This window comes from Schistocerca piceifrons, chromosome 3 (genome assembly GCF_021461385.2).
Source record: "Schistocerca piceifrons isolate TAMUIC-IGC-003096 chromosome 3, iqSchPice1.1, whole genome shotgun sequence".
In the NCBI taxonomy this organism is placed as follows: Eukaryota; Metazoa; Arthropoda; class Insecta; order Orthoptera; family Acrididae; genus Schistocerca; species Schistocerca piceifrons.
Window position 1 is genome coordinate 88131984 of NC_060140.1, and position 13742 is coordinate 88145725.

The window sequence follows — 13742 nt, forward strand, 5'->3', positions numbered from 1 at the left end:
GTACAGTTAAAAGGAAGTCACGCTTGATCAAGGTCCGCGTCACTTTCCATTTTTAACCAGACATAGCGTCTGAGAAAGGAAAGAAATAATAATAATAATCCGAAAGTGGTTTAGAAAGTTTGGTAAATTTCTTTCTTACAACCGGCACTTTTAAAAACTTATAATTTTTGTTTGCCGTCAGACTTGTACCACCTTATTAAATGCCCCACTCTTACGTGCTCTACTTAAATGAAGGTAATTGCTGTCGGCAGCCTTTAATACGAATTCTTCCAACACACACAACTGTTATTTTTCGGGTAGCCAACTTTACAATGAAAGGTTCCCCACTTGAGACAAGGGGAGTTATTATAAACAGAAATCATTGGACCATCTGACAGTCGCGAAGAACCAACGCCCGTTCATAAGGATCGTCGAACCGTATGGTAACCACTTCAGAAATACAGACAATTGTGTATATTCTTAGCCTCTCAACAAACAATGTTTATGGTGGACACTGAAAATGAAAAACTGTTAAGGGGACATAGCAATATAAATAAAAATTGAAAAGGGTTTTATTCACGTCCTTTTACCCTTTGACAAGAATGATCTTACCCAGTCTCTGTATTTATACTATCTACACAAACGCTCCTTCTTCACACTACATCTACATCCACATGGATACTCTGAAATCACATTTAAGTGCCTGGCAGACGGTTCATCGAACCAACTTCACAATTCTATATTATTCCAATCTCGTACAGCGTGAAGAAAGAATGAACACCTATATCTTTCCGTACGAGCTCTGATTTCCCTTATTTTATCTTGGCGATCGTTCCGCCTTATGTAGGTCGGTGTCAACAAAATATTTTCGCATTCTGAGGAGAAAGTTGGTGACTGGAATTTCGTGACAAGGTTCCGTCGCAACGAAAACGCCTTTCTTTTAATGATTTCCATCCCAAATGCTGTATCATTTCTGTGACACTCTCCCCCATATTTCGTGATAATACAAAAAGTGCTCCCTTTCTTTGAACTTTTTCGATGTTCTCTGTCAGTCCTATCTGGTAAGGATCCCACACCGCGCAGCAGTATTCTAAAAGAAGACGGACAAGCGAAGTGTAGGCAGTCTCCTTAGTATGTCTGTTACATTTTCTAAGCGTCCTACCAACAAAACGGAGCCTTTGCTTAGCCTTCCCCTTAGCATTTTCTGTGTGTTCCTTCCAATTTAAGTTATTCATAATCGTAATACCTAGGTGTTTAGTTGAATTTACGGCTTTTAGATTAGACTGATTTGTCGTGCAACCGAAGTTTAATGAGTTCCTTTTAGCGCTCACGTGGATGACATCACAGTTTTCGTTATTTGGGGTCAACTGCCACTTTTCGCACCATTCAGATATTTCTTCTAAATCGTTTTGCAGTTTGTTTTGGTCTTCTGATGACTTTATTAGTCGATAAACGACAGCGTCATCTGCAAACAACCGAAGACGGCTGCTCAGATTGCGTCCAAAATCATTAATATAGATAAGGAACAGCAAAGGGCCTATAGCAGTACCTTGGGGAATGCCAGAAATCACTTCTGTTTTACTCGATGACTTTCCGTCAATTACTACGAACTGTGACCTCTCTGACAGAAAATCACATATCTAGCCACATAACTGAGACGATATTCCATAAGCACGCAGTTTCACTACGAACCGCTTGTGTGGTACAGTGTCAAAAGCCTTCCGGAAATCCAGGAATACGGAATCGATCTGAAACCCCTGTCAATAGCACTCAGCACTTCACGTGAATAAAGAGCTAGTTGTGTTTCACAGGAACGACGTTTTCTGAACCCATGTTGACTGTGTGTCAGTAGACCGTTTTCTTCGAGGTAATTCATAATGTTTGAACCCAATATATGTTCTAAAATCCTGATGCATATCGACGTTAATACTATGCTAATTAAGTTTTAATCTAGCCTCTGTAACATGCATAGACTCTCTGGAAAATTTGGAAATTTGTGATAAGATCTTATGGGACGAAACCGCTCCGGTCATCAGTCCCTAAGCTTACACACTACTTAATCTAACTTTAACTTACGCTAAGGACAACAGACACACCAATGCCCGAGGGTGGACTCGAACCTCCGACGGGGGGAGCCGCGCGGAGCGTGACAAGGCACCCCAGACCGCGCGGCTACCCTGGACGACCCTTACACTCTTCCAGTCCTTCTCGACAGCTAGTAAAACCCAGAAACTAGCTGTCCTTCAGTCTTCGACCGATTACAATTACTCGCTCCAGTTCCATAAAGGGAACTACAGGAAGTTTTCTGCGACGCTTTGCCTTTGACAGCACTTCACCTCACCGTTCTCCCTCGGTTCGGGCCCACTCTTGCTTCGGGCTGCTCCCAGCTCCTCACGCAGCCCCGACTCCGGACCAAAACACCCCACCTCCACTGCTCTTTCCGCTCTTGTACCCCGATACACAAATCTTGGCTTGTGCCGTCTTTTGATTCGACGTCTCCTGAATAACCAGAGCGACTAATTATCATTGTTCACGCAGTTCTCTGCTACCCCGTTGCCTCTCCTGCTTCTCCCAGACGAGCAGCCGGTATAACAGCCGCATGAGAACCAAAACTACACTGTTGTTGTTGTTGTGGTCTTCAGTCCTGAGACTGGTTTGATGCAGCTCTCCATGCTACTCTATCCTGTGCAAGCTTTTTCATCTCCCTGTACCTACTGCAACCTACATCCTTCTGAATCTGCTTAGTGTATTCATCTCTTGGTCTCCCTCTACGATTTTTACCCTCCACGCTGAACTCCAATACTAAATTGGTGATCCCTTGATGCCTCAGAACATGTCCTACCAACCGATCCCTTCTTCTGGTCAAGTTGTGCCACAAACTTCTCTTCTCCCCAATCCTATTCAATACTTCCTCATTAGTTATGTGATCTACCCATCTAATCTTCAGCATTCTTCTGTAGCACCACATTTCGAAAGCTTCTATTCTCTTCTTGTCCCAACTATTTATCGTCCATGTTCCACTTCCATACATGGCTACACTCCATACGAATACTTTCAGAAATGACTTCCTGACACTTAAATCAATACTCGATGTTAACAAATTTCTCTTCTTCAGAAACGCTTTCCTTGCCATTGCCAGCCTACATTTTATATCCTCTCTACTTCGACCATCATCAGTTATTTTGCCCCCCAAATAGCAAAACTCCTTTACTACTTTAAGTGTCTCATTTCCTAATCTAATTCCCTCAGCATCACCCGACTTAATTAGACAACATTCCATTATCCTTGTTTTGCTTTTGTTGATGTTCATCTTATATCCTCCTTTCAAGTCAATGTCCATTCCATTCAACTGCTCTTCCAAGTCCTTTGCTGTCTCTGACAGAATTACAATGTCATCGGCGAACCTCAAAGTTTTTATTTCTTCTCCATGAATTTTAATACCTACACCGAATTTTTCTTTTGTTTCCTTTACTGCTTGCTCAATATACAGATTGAACAACATCGGGGAGAGGCTACAACCCTGTCTTACTCCCTTCCCAACCACTGCTTCCCTTTCATGTCCCTCGACTCTTATAACTGCCATCTGGTTTCTGTACAAATTGTAAATAGCCTTTCGCTCCCTGTATTTTACCCCTGCCACCGTTAGAATTTGAAAGAGGGTATTCCAGTCAACATTGTCAAAAGCTTTCTCTAAGTCTACAAACGCTAGAAACGTAGGTTTTTCTTTCCTTAATCTTTCTTCTAAGATAAGTGGTAAGGTCAGTATTGCCTCACGTGTTCCAGTGTTTCTACGGAATCCAAACTGATCTTCCCCGAGGTTGGCTTCTACTAGTTTTTCCATTCGTCTGTAAAGAATTCGTGTTAGTATTTTGCAGCTGTGACTTATTAAACTGATAGTTCGGTAATTTTCACATCTGTGAACACCTGCTTTCTTTGGGATTGGAATTATTATATTCTTCTTGAAGTCTGAGGGTATTTCGCCTGTTTCATACATCTTGCTCACCAGATGGTAGAGTTTTGTCAGTACTGGCTCTCCCAAGGCCGTTAGTAGTTCCAATGGAATGTTGTCTACTCCCGGGGCCTTGTTTCGAGTCAGGTCTTTCAGTGCTCTGTCAAACTCTTCACGCAGTATCATATCTCCCATTTCATCTTCATCTACATCCTCTTCCATTTCCATAATATTGTCCTCAAGTACATCGCCCTTGTATAGACCCTCTATATACTCCTTCCACCTTTCTGCTTTCCCTTTCCTTTCCATTCCCGTGGAATGTCAGATCCCTTAATCGGGCAGGTAGGTTAGAAAATTTAAAAACAGAAATGGATAGGTTGAAGCAGGGATGGCTAGAGCACAAATGTAAGGATTTAGAGGCCTATCTCACTAGGGGTATGATAGATACTGCCTACAGGAAAATTAAAGAGACCTTTGGAGATAAGAGAACGGCTTGTATGAATATCAAGAGCTCAGATGGAAAACTACACTAGTGTCCAAAATTAAAGTGACAAAGCGCTATTTCTCCGTCCTGTGTGTAATTCACGGCAGTGACTGTATTTCTTTATTAGTATTGAAAGTTGCACTGCCCAATCAGTGCCTAAAATTTTTTGCTGGCAATAACACATAGTAAGTACACCACTTGCAGTTACAACACGCTAGACGATAACTTCAGTTATGTATCCATTCCACGGTCACGTATTCATTCAATGTACCACAAAGCAGATCAAGTAAGACAAAATAATTTATTTGTCATGGGCACATGCACTCGCTAAAGCATCACAAAGAATTATATGTTTAAAGAATATTGCAATCTGGACGGTGACGTCCATTCAGATTTCGCACGATTCGCCTAAGATTGGATTCAGTAGCGCCACGATGAAGATGCAAAATAGTTTTGCTTTAAATACACGCCGTAATGCCCGTGAGCGTTAGTTTCCTCTGAGACTGAACGTGGTTAAGTTGATGTTACTCAAGAATGCCTTTTAAGTCGACACAGAAGCCTTTATCAACATCTCACTGAGTTTGAACGAGGATGTGTAAAAGTGTTAGAAGAAGTTGGATGTCCCTTCTGCAATACTGCAGAATGACTTGGCAGGAATGTAGCCACTGTACGTGATTACTGACAGGGATGGTCACGAGAATGTACGATAGCAAGAAGGCTAGTCTCAAGACGACCAAATGGCACTACATAGAGGGAAGATCGTCTTGTTCGGCGTATGGCTCTGGCGCTTCGTAATTGCATTTTAAGCAGCAATCTGAGCAGCTATTGGTACCGTAGTGACACAACGAACTGTTATAAACCGGTTATTTCGAGGACAGCTCCGAGCCACACAGCCTGTAACATGCATTCCACTGACCCCAAAGCACCGCCGTTTGCACTTCATTGGTGTCAAGCGACAGCTCACTGGAGGCACGGTGGAGATCCGTAGCGTTTTATGATGAAAGCTGGTTCTGACTCGGTACCAATGGTGGCCGTGTGTTGTTTATGAGGAGGCCCAGTCGACTGCTCGCAACCAACGTGCCTGTGTGCTACTCTGGACCTATGCCTGGAGTTATGGTGTGGGAATCGATTACGTAAGACAGCAGGACCACTCTCGTGGTTATCCCACGCTGCAAATTTGTACTTCAGTCTGGTGATTCGCCTTGCTGTGCTCCCATTCATGAACAGAATTCCAAGGGGTGTTTTCCGACAGGATAACGCTCGTCCCCAAAATGCTCTGCAGAGCGTCGACTTGTTGCCTTGGCCTGCTCGATCACTCGATCAGTTTCCAATCGACAACATATGCAACTTCACTGGATGACAGCTCCAGCTGATCCACAACCAGTACTAACCGTCCCTAAATTGAGCGACCGAGTGCAAGAGGGCTGGAATTACATCGCACGGACTGACATCCGACACGTGTACAACACAATGCATGTACGTTCGCGAGCTTGCATTCATCAATCTGTCTCTTGCGCCGTTTGTTAATGTACCAGCATTTCACATTTGCAATGGACTATCTCGCTCTTACATTAACCTTCAATCTTGCAATATTAATCACTTAAATACGTTACCTAGACAAAAGTATTCTCGAAATTTCATCACTCCACATTAATTATTTTTTGGTGTTGCAATTTTTTCCGATCATTGTAGACTAAGTAATGAGAGATTAAAAGCCCTTGCCGCAGTGGATACACCGGTTCCCGTGAGATCACCGATGTTAATCGCTGTCCGGCGTGGTCGGCACTTGGATAGGTGACCATGCAGGCCGCCATGCGCTGCTGCCATTTTTCGGGGTGCACTCAACCTCGTGATGCCAATTGAGGAGCTGCTCGACCGAATAGTAGCGGCTTCGGTCAAGAATACCATCCTAACGACCGGGAGAGTGCTGTGCTGACCACACGCCCCTCCTATTCTCATCCACCACTGACGATGACACGGCGGTCGGATGGTCCCGGTAAGCCACTCGTAGCCTGAAGACGGAGAGAGATTAAAAGCAGTAGATCAGTTTTGCTATTTGGGCAGCAAAATAACTGACGTCCGAAGAAGAGAGAGTGTAAAATGCATGCTGCCAATAGCAAGAAAAGCAATCCGAAAAATGATAAATTTATTAATATCGAATTTAAATTCGTGTGCGAGGAAGACTTTTCTGAAGGTATTTATCTGGAAGCGAACGGAAGTGGAGCGTGGACGATAAGAATTTCAGACAAGAAGAGAATAAAACTTTCTGAAATGTGATACTACAGAAGAATGCTGAAACTTAGATGGGTAAATAGAATAACTAATGAGGAGGTACTGAATTGGAGAAAACAAGTAATTTATGCCACAACTTGAGTAATCGTGTGGTTGATACTACATTTTCTGAGATATCAAGGAATCGTGAATTTGGGAATGGTGGAAAGTGTGAGGTGGGGGGTGGAGGTGGAGGGGGCGTGTCGACCATTGTAGAGGAACACTAAGGCTTGAAGACAGTAGGCTGGTTTAACGGGATTTTAAGTTACAACAGATTTGCAGAGACTGAGATGTGCACGTGATGGATTAGCGCGGAGATACGGGCTGCACCCCAGATAAAAGTCAATTTGTAGTAATCTCGTAAGGGCCCTGCACACTCGATCGCTAGCTGTTATTAGATAAGTGAATGTACAAAAGATGTTGCACAAGATTTTAAGATTTCAAATGACCCTGACGACCGACTGAGGTTTGTTCTATAGAAATGGTTGATAATTGAAAGTCTTGGAAAAGTACGTCATCCGAGTGTTCAGAGGTTATGAAATTAGTGTTTTTGAGTTGCTACTGGGAACTGGTATGGGTGGTCACCTCTGACAGGATGGAGGACTTATACAGTAACGCTCCAAAAGTAGATAAATTTTAAGGGACAATTATATGTGGAATTGCTTAAACAAGAAATAAGTTGTGCGATGAGCTCACTGTTCCTCTGGACGGTGTTAATAAGCTGGCACCAGCATGGTATTCTGCATGGGAGTGTTCAGGTGAGCTGTGGTAATATTAGTGGAAAAAGTATGGTCCTTCTGGTAGAGCACAGCATAGGGTTGGGATGATGAGGACGGCTTTGTATTTAGTGACAAAGACAATGGTTTCTGCTTGGAATGAAAGGAATGAGAGTGATGTGTCCAGTAGGAAAACGGTCTGGCGATTCTAAGCAAACAGGTATGATATTCTGATTGTCTGTAACAACACTGTCGTGGTGTGTTATCAGCATAGAGTTGGAGATGTATAGGATTGGGATGGTGTAGTAATTTCGAAGGAAGGTTCCATTGCGGATGAAGGGTGTTGTAGGGTGAGGGTGTGCAAGAATACATATTTGTTATTGATATGAACTGTATATTATGGAAAAGGATGTTGTGCTGCTGTTGTGCTTTGACATAAGGCTATACATGGAGTTTTAGAAGGATGCAGTTCCGGTAAGAGTGTAAAATAAGGTATTAAGGAAATGAATTTGGTTGTTGGATTAGGTAACTTAGATGATGAAATACTTGATAAGCAGTAGATGAGATTTCTTAGAGAGTGTTAGGCATTTCGAATTGGTTGGTAGTTTGAAGAACGTTCGTCAAGCATTTTATGGTGTCTTAAGGAGTGAAGGATAGGAAGTTGCTGTTAGCTGTGAGCTCAGGTTGGTTTGTGTTGCTTCATCCTAAAACTACATGGAGGAAGTATGATGAAGCTAGTTATAGATGTTCCTTGTAGGATTGCACGTTGTTTAAGAAAGTTGTAAGTTTTGCAGTCTGGGCAGTTGGGAGGGCTTTTGCGATCTGTGGTCAGGTGGTAGCTACATTGGAAGTATTTTCGACGTCTTGAGGAGCGGGGATGGAACTCTGAACGTTCACCGTTAAGTTTGCAGTAATGTATCACGACTCCGTATGTACTTACAAGGGAACCTCCCATCGCACCCCCCTCAGATTTAGTTATAAATTGACACAGTGGATAGGCCTTGAAAAACTAAACACAGATCAATCGAGAAAACCGGAAGAAGTTGTGTGGAACTATAAAAAAAAAAAATAAGCAAAATATACAAACTGAGTAGTCCATGTACAAGATACGCAACATCAAGGAGAAGGTCAGCTGAAGAGAGCCGTGGTCCCGTGGTTAGAGTGAGTAACTGCGGAACGAGAGGTCCTTGGTTCGAGTCCTCCCTCGAGTTAAAATTTTACTTTCTTTATTTTCGCAAAGATACGATCTGTCCGTTCATTCATTGACGTCTCTGTTCACTGTAATAAGTTTAGTGTCAGTGTTTTGCGACCGCACAGCAAAACCGTGCGATTAGTAGACGAAAGGACGTGCCTCTCCAATAGGAACCGAAAACATTTGATCGCAAGGTCATAGGTCAACCGATTCCTCCACAGGAAAACACGTCTGATATATTCTTTACGACACTGGTGACGGCATGTGCGTCACATGACAGAAATATGTTGTCGACCCACCTAACTTGCACACTTGGCGAATGGGTAAAAAGATTCTTCTATCTTGCCCGATTTAGATTTTCTTGTGGATGTGATAATCACTCCCAAAAAAGTGATGAAAACATAAGAGTTTGTCACATAAACTGCAACAAATGAATGCAACAGTTTCACAGTCGCACAGTTTTCCCTGTGCTCTGTCAAAACATATGTTTTTTACGTTTTCAAATGTTTCCGTGCGTGGACCGTCAAATCCTGCATATGTCCAAGCAAATCTGAACATGTCCTGGAATTTTGGAGAGCGAAGTTGATTATGTGTGAGTGCCTCAACTTTGATAATTATCTGAAAATAAAAAATTAAAGTTTTCAACCGAGGGAAGATTTGAACCAAGGACCTCTCGTTCCGCAGCTGCTCACGCTAACCACGGGACCACGGCGCTCGTAAGCTGACACTCTCGTTGATGTTGCCTAGCTTGCGCATGAACTACTCAGTTTGTATATTGTGCTTATTGTTTTCATAGTTCCACACGACTTCTTCCTGTTTTCTCGACTGATCTGTGTTCAGTTTTTCAAGGCCTATCCCTGTGCCAACTTATAACTAAATCTGAGGGGGGTGCGATGGGGAGGTTCCCTTGTTAGGTAATCTATGTGGATAAATTTTCTGTCAACGTTACGACTCGGTAATTGAAGCCTGCGTTGTTCTTTTCTTTCTACAATGACTAGAAACGGAGGTCAGAATACATCCTCTCCGCCGTAATTTCAAAGACTATCTCTTTGAACAGTAAATTTATGGTGAGGCACAGCGTGGAAGCTGTGATTGAGTAGTTCAGGCATCTGTGGAGAAGGGTGTGAGATGTGCTTCACAGCCAAATATAATATTGGGGGTCTTATGGAGGAGTATAAAGTGTGCGTTGGGGGAATTTATTAACTAGTGCCACGGCGGAGAGGGGGGGGGGAGAATAAAGCGGTTTTTTGATAAACATGTTACCATATTGCATACAGTACTCATTTGAAAAGTCTGTTGTCGGGATAAATAACTCCTAGAAAGTATTCTCGCTGCTTGTGACCCTGTTCTAAATAAACTGAAGCTGAAACTTCCTAGCAGATTAAAACTGTTGCCGGACCGAGACTCCAATTCGGGACCTTTGCGTTCGTGGGCAAGTGCTCTACCATCTGAACTACCCAAGGACGACTCAGACCGGTCCTCACGGCTCTAATTCCATCGGTACCCACCTTCCCAACTTCACAGAAGCTCTCCGAGTTCGAGTCTCGGTCCGGCACACGGTTGTAATCTGCCAGGAAGTTTTATATCAGCCCACACTTCGCTGCAGAGTGCAAATTTCGCTCTGTGAACTGAAGTTGTCCAGATGAATGTAACAGATCCTATTAGGATACCGCTTTGAATTACTATTGTGCATGTATCACCTCTTGCAAGTTTCACAAATAGTTGAAATTATGACTGTAATGTCTCTAATAGAACTTCCGTCATCGCCAGCAAACGAACGATAAAATTGAAGATATTCTGTCCTTGCTTGGAAAATTAGGGTCAGTCGTTTCTTGAACAGTATTCCCTAACTCGTTACATTTTCCCTTACTTTATACCTAAAAGTTTGCATGATTGTCACGAGAGCAAGAACGTGTACGTAGGGTTGGTTCTGAAGGCATCTCTGGTCTGCCTAACCTCCTCGTGCTGATCCTGATCCGTTCACTTTGCACCGAAAATGTACTCAGGATCGCCGTCTATGGCTAAGGCACTTCAAGATGTTCGTCTGAGGCATCTTGTCTTCAGATTCCTTATCGCTGTGGAATTCAGTCTGAAGACTGGTTTGAAACAGTTCCCCACATTAGTCCAGCATGTGCAAGCTTCTTCCTTTCTGAATAATTGCTACAGCCTACAACTGTTTGAACCTGCTTGTTGTAAACAAGATGTGGTCTTCATCTATAGTTTTATCCCTTATACTTACCTCCATTAGCTAACTGACAATTGCATGATGGCACAAGATATGTTGTCTCATCCGAGTCTTATTTTAGTCAAGGTGTGCCATAAATTATTTTCCCCCCAGTTCGCTTCAGCACCACCTAATAAGTTATTCAACGTACCCATCTAACATTCAGCAGCCTTCTCTAGCACCAGTGTTTTTCTGTTGTTTCCAGTCTGCATTATATCTTTTCTATTCTGGTTATCGTAAATTATTTTCTTGCTAAAAGGTAATTACAACATTTAGTTCCTCATTTTATAACCCCACAGCAACGCCTGAGTTAGTTCGAATACTGATGCATTATTTTAGATTTGTTTCATTTTTGACGCAGCAATATTGTAATCTTTTTTTCGAGATACTATCCATTCTGTTCAACCGCTCTTGGAAGACACTTGCGTCTCCGATAGAATTGCACTATAGTGACAAAAGTCACAGGATACCTCCTACCATCGTGTCGGACCTGCTTTTGCCCGGCGTAGGGCAGTAACTCGACATTGCAAGGACTCAACACGTCGCCGGAAGTCACCCGCAGAAATACTGAGTCATACGGCGTCTATAGCCGTCCATAACTGCGGCACTGTCGTCCATACAAGGTTTGCCCATGAATTGACGTCTCGATTGTGTCCCATATTGGGCGACCTCACTGGCCAAATCATTCAGTCGAACTGCTCAGAATGTTCTTCAAACCAATCGAGAATAATTGTGGCCCAGTAATATGGCGCATTGTCATCCAGTAAAACTCCATTGATGTTTCAGAACTTGAAGTTCCCACCCGAGCATAACTACACTACTGGCTATTAAAATTGCTACACCAAGAAGAAATGCAGATGATAAACGGATATTTATTGGACAAATATATTATATTAGAACTGACATGTGATTACATTTTCACGGAAATTATGTGCATAGATCCTGAGAAATCAGTACCCAGAACAACCACCTCTGGCCGTAATAACGGCCTCGATACGCCTCGGCATTGAGTCAAACAGAACTTGGATGGCGTGTACAGGTACAGCTGCCCATGGAGCTTCAACACGATACCACAGTATATTAAGAGTAGTGACTGGCGTACTGTGACGAGCCATGTGCTCGGCCACCATTGACCAGATGTATTCAGTTGGTGACAGATCTGGAGAATGTGCTGGCCAGGGCAGCAGTCGAACATTTTCGGTATCCAGAAAGGCCCGTACAGGACCTGCAACATGCGATCGTGCCTTATCCTGCTGAAATGTAGGGTTTCGCAGGAATCGAATGAAGGGTGGAGCCACGGGTCGTAACACATCTGAAATGTAACGTCCTCTGTTCAAAGTGCCGCCAGTGCGAACAAGAGGTGACCGAGACGTTTAACCAATGGCACCCCATTATGGCGATGACGAATGCACGCTTCCAAAGTTCGATCACCGCGATGTCGCCAAACACGGATGCGACCATCATGATGCTGTAAACAGAACCTGGATTCATCCGAAAAAATGATGTTTTGCCATTCGTGCACTCAGGTTCGTCGTTGAGTACACCACCGCAGGCGCTACTGTCTGTGATGCAGCGTCAAAGGTAACCGCAGACTCGGTTTCCGAGCTGATAGTCCATGCTGCTGCAAACGTCGTCGAACCGTTCGTGCTGCAGATGGTTGTTGTCTTGCAAACGTCCCCATCTGCTGACTCAGGAATCGAGACGTGGCTGCACGTTCCGTTACAGCCATGTGGATAAGATGCCTGTCATCTCGACTGCTAGTGATACGAGGCCGTTGGGATCCAGCACGGCGTTCCATATTACCCACCTGAACCCACCGATTCCATATTCTGCTAACAGTCATTGGATCTCGACCAACGCGAGCAGAAATGTCGCGATACGATAAACCGCAATCACAATAGGCTATAATCCGACCATTATCAAAGTCGGAAACGTGACTGTACGCATTTCCCCTCCTTACACGAGGCATCACAACAACGTTTCACCAGGCAACGCCGGTCAACTGCTGTGTTTGTATGGAAACTTTCCTCATGTCAGCACGTTGTAGGTGTCGCCACCGGCGCCAACCTTGAGTGAACGCTCTGAAAAGCTAATCATTTGCATATCACAGCATCTTCTTCATGTCAGTTAAATTTCGCGTCTCTAGCACCTCATCTTCGTGGTGTAGCAATTTTAATGGCCAGTAGTGTATATACAGTGAATTATCGGTTCAGTTGGACCAGAGGACCGAGTCCATCCCACGTAAACACAGCCTATATCATTACGGAGCTACCACCAGCTTGCACAGTGCTTGTTGACAACTTGGTTCCATGACATTTATGGAGCCTGCGCCACGCTCGAACCCTACCATAGGCTCTTGTCAACTGAAATCGGGACTCATCTGACCAGGCCACATTTTTCCCGTCGTCTAGGGTCCAAGCGATATAGTCACGAGCCCAGGAGATGTGTCGCAAGCGATATCGTGTTGTTACCAAAAGCACTCGCGTCGCTTGTCTGCTGCCATCCCCCACTAACGCCAGATTTTGCCACATTGTCCTAACGGATAAATTCATGGTATGTCTCACACTCACTTCTCCGGTTATTTCAAGCAGGGTTGGCTGTGTGTGAGCACAGACATCTCAAAGCAACGCCTCTGGTCTCGGTCGTAAAGTGAAGGACGTCGGCTACTGCGTTGTCCGTCCTGAGAGGTGACGCCCGAAATTCGGCATTCTCGACACCCTCTTGACACTGAGGATCTCAAAATACCGAACTCCCTACCGATTTCCGAAACTAAGTATCCCTTACGTCTAGCTCCAACTATCACTCGGAGTTCAAAGTCTGTTAATTTCCTTTGTGCGACCATTAAAACGTCGGAAACATTTTCGCATGAGTCACGTGAGTGTAAATGACAGCTCCGCCAATGCAATGCTCTTTTATTCCTTGTGTAC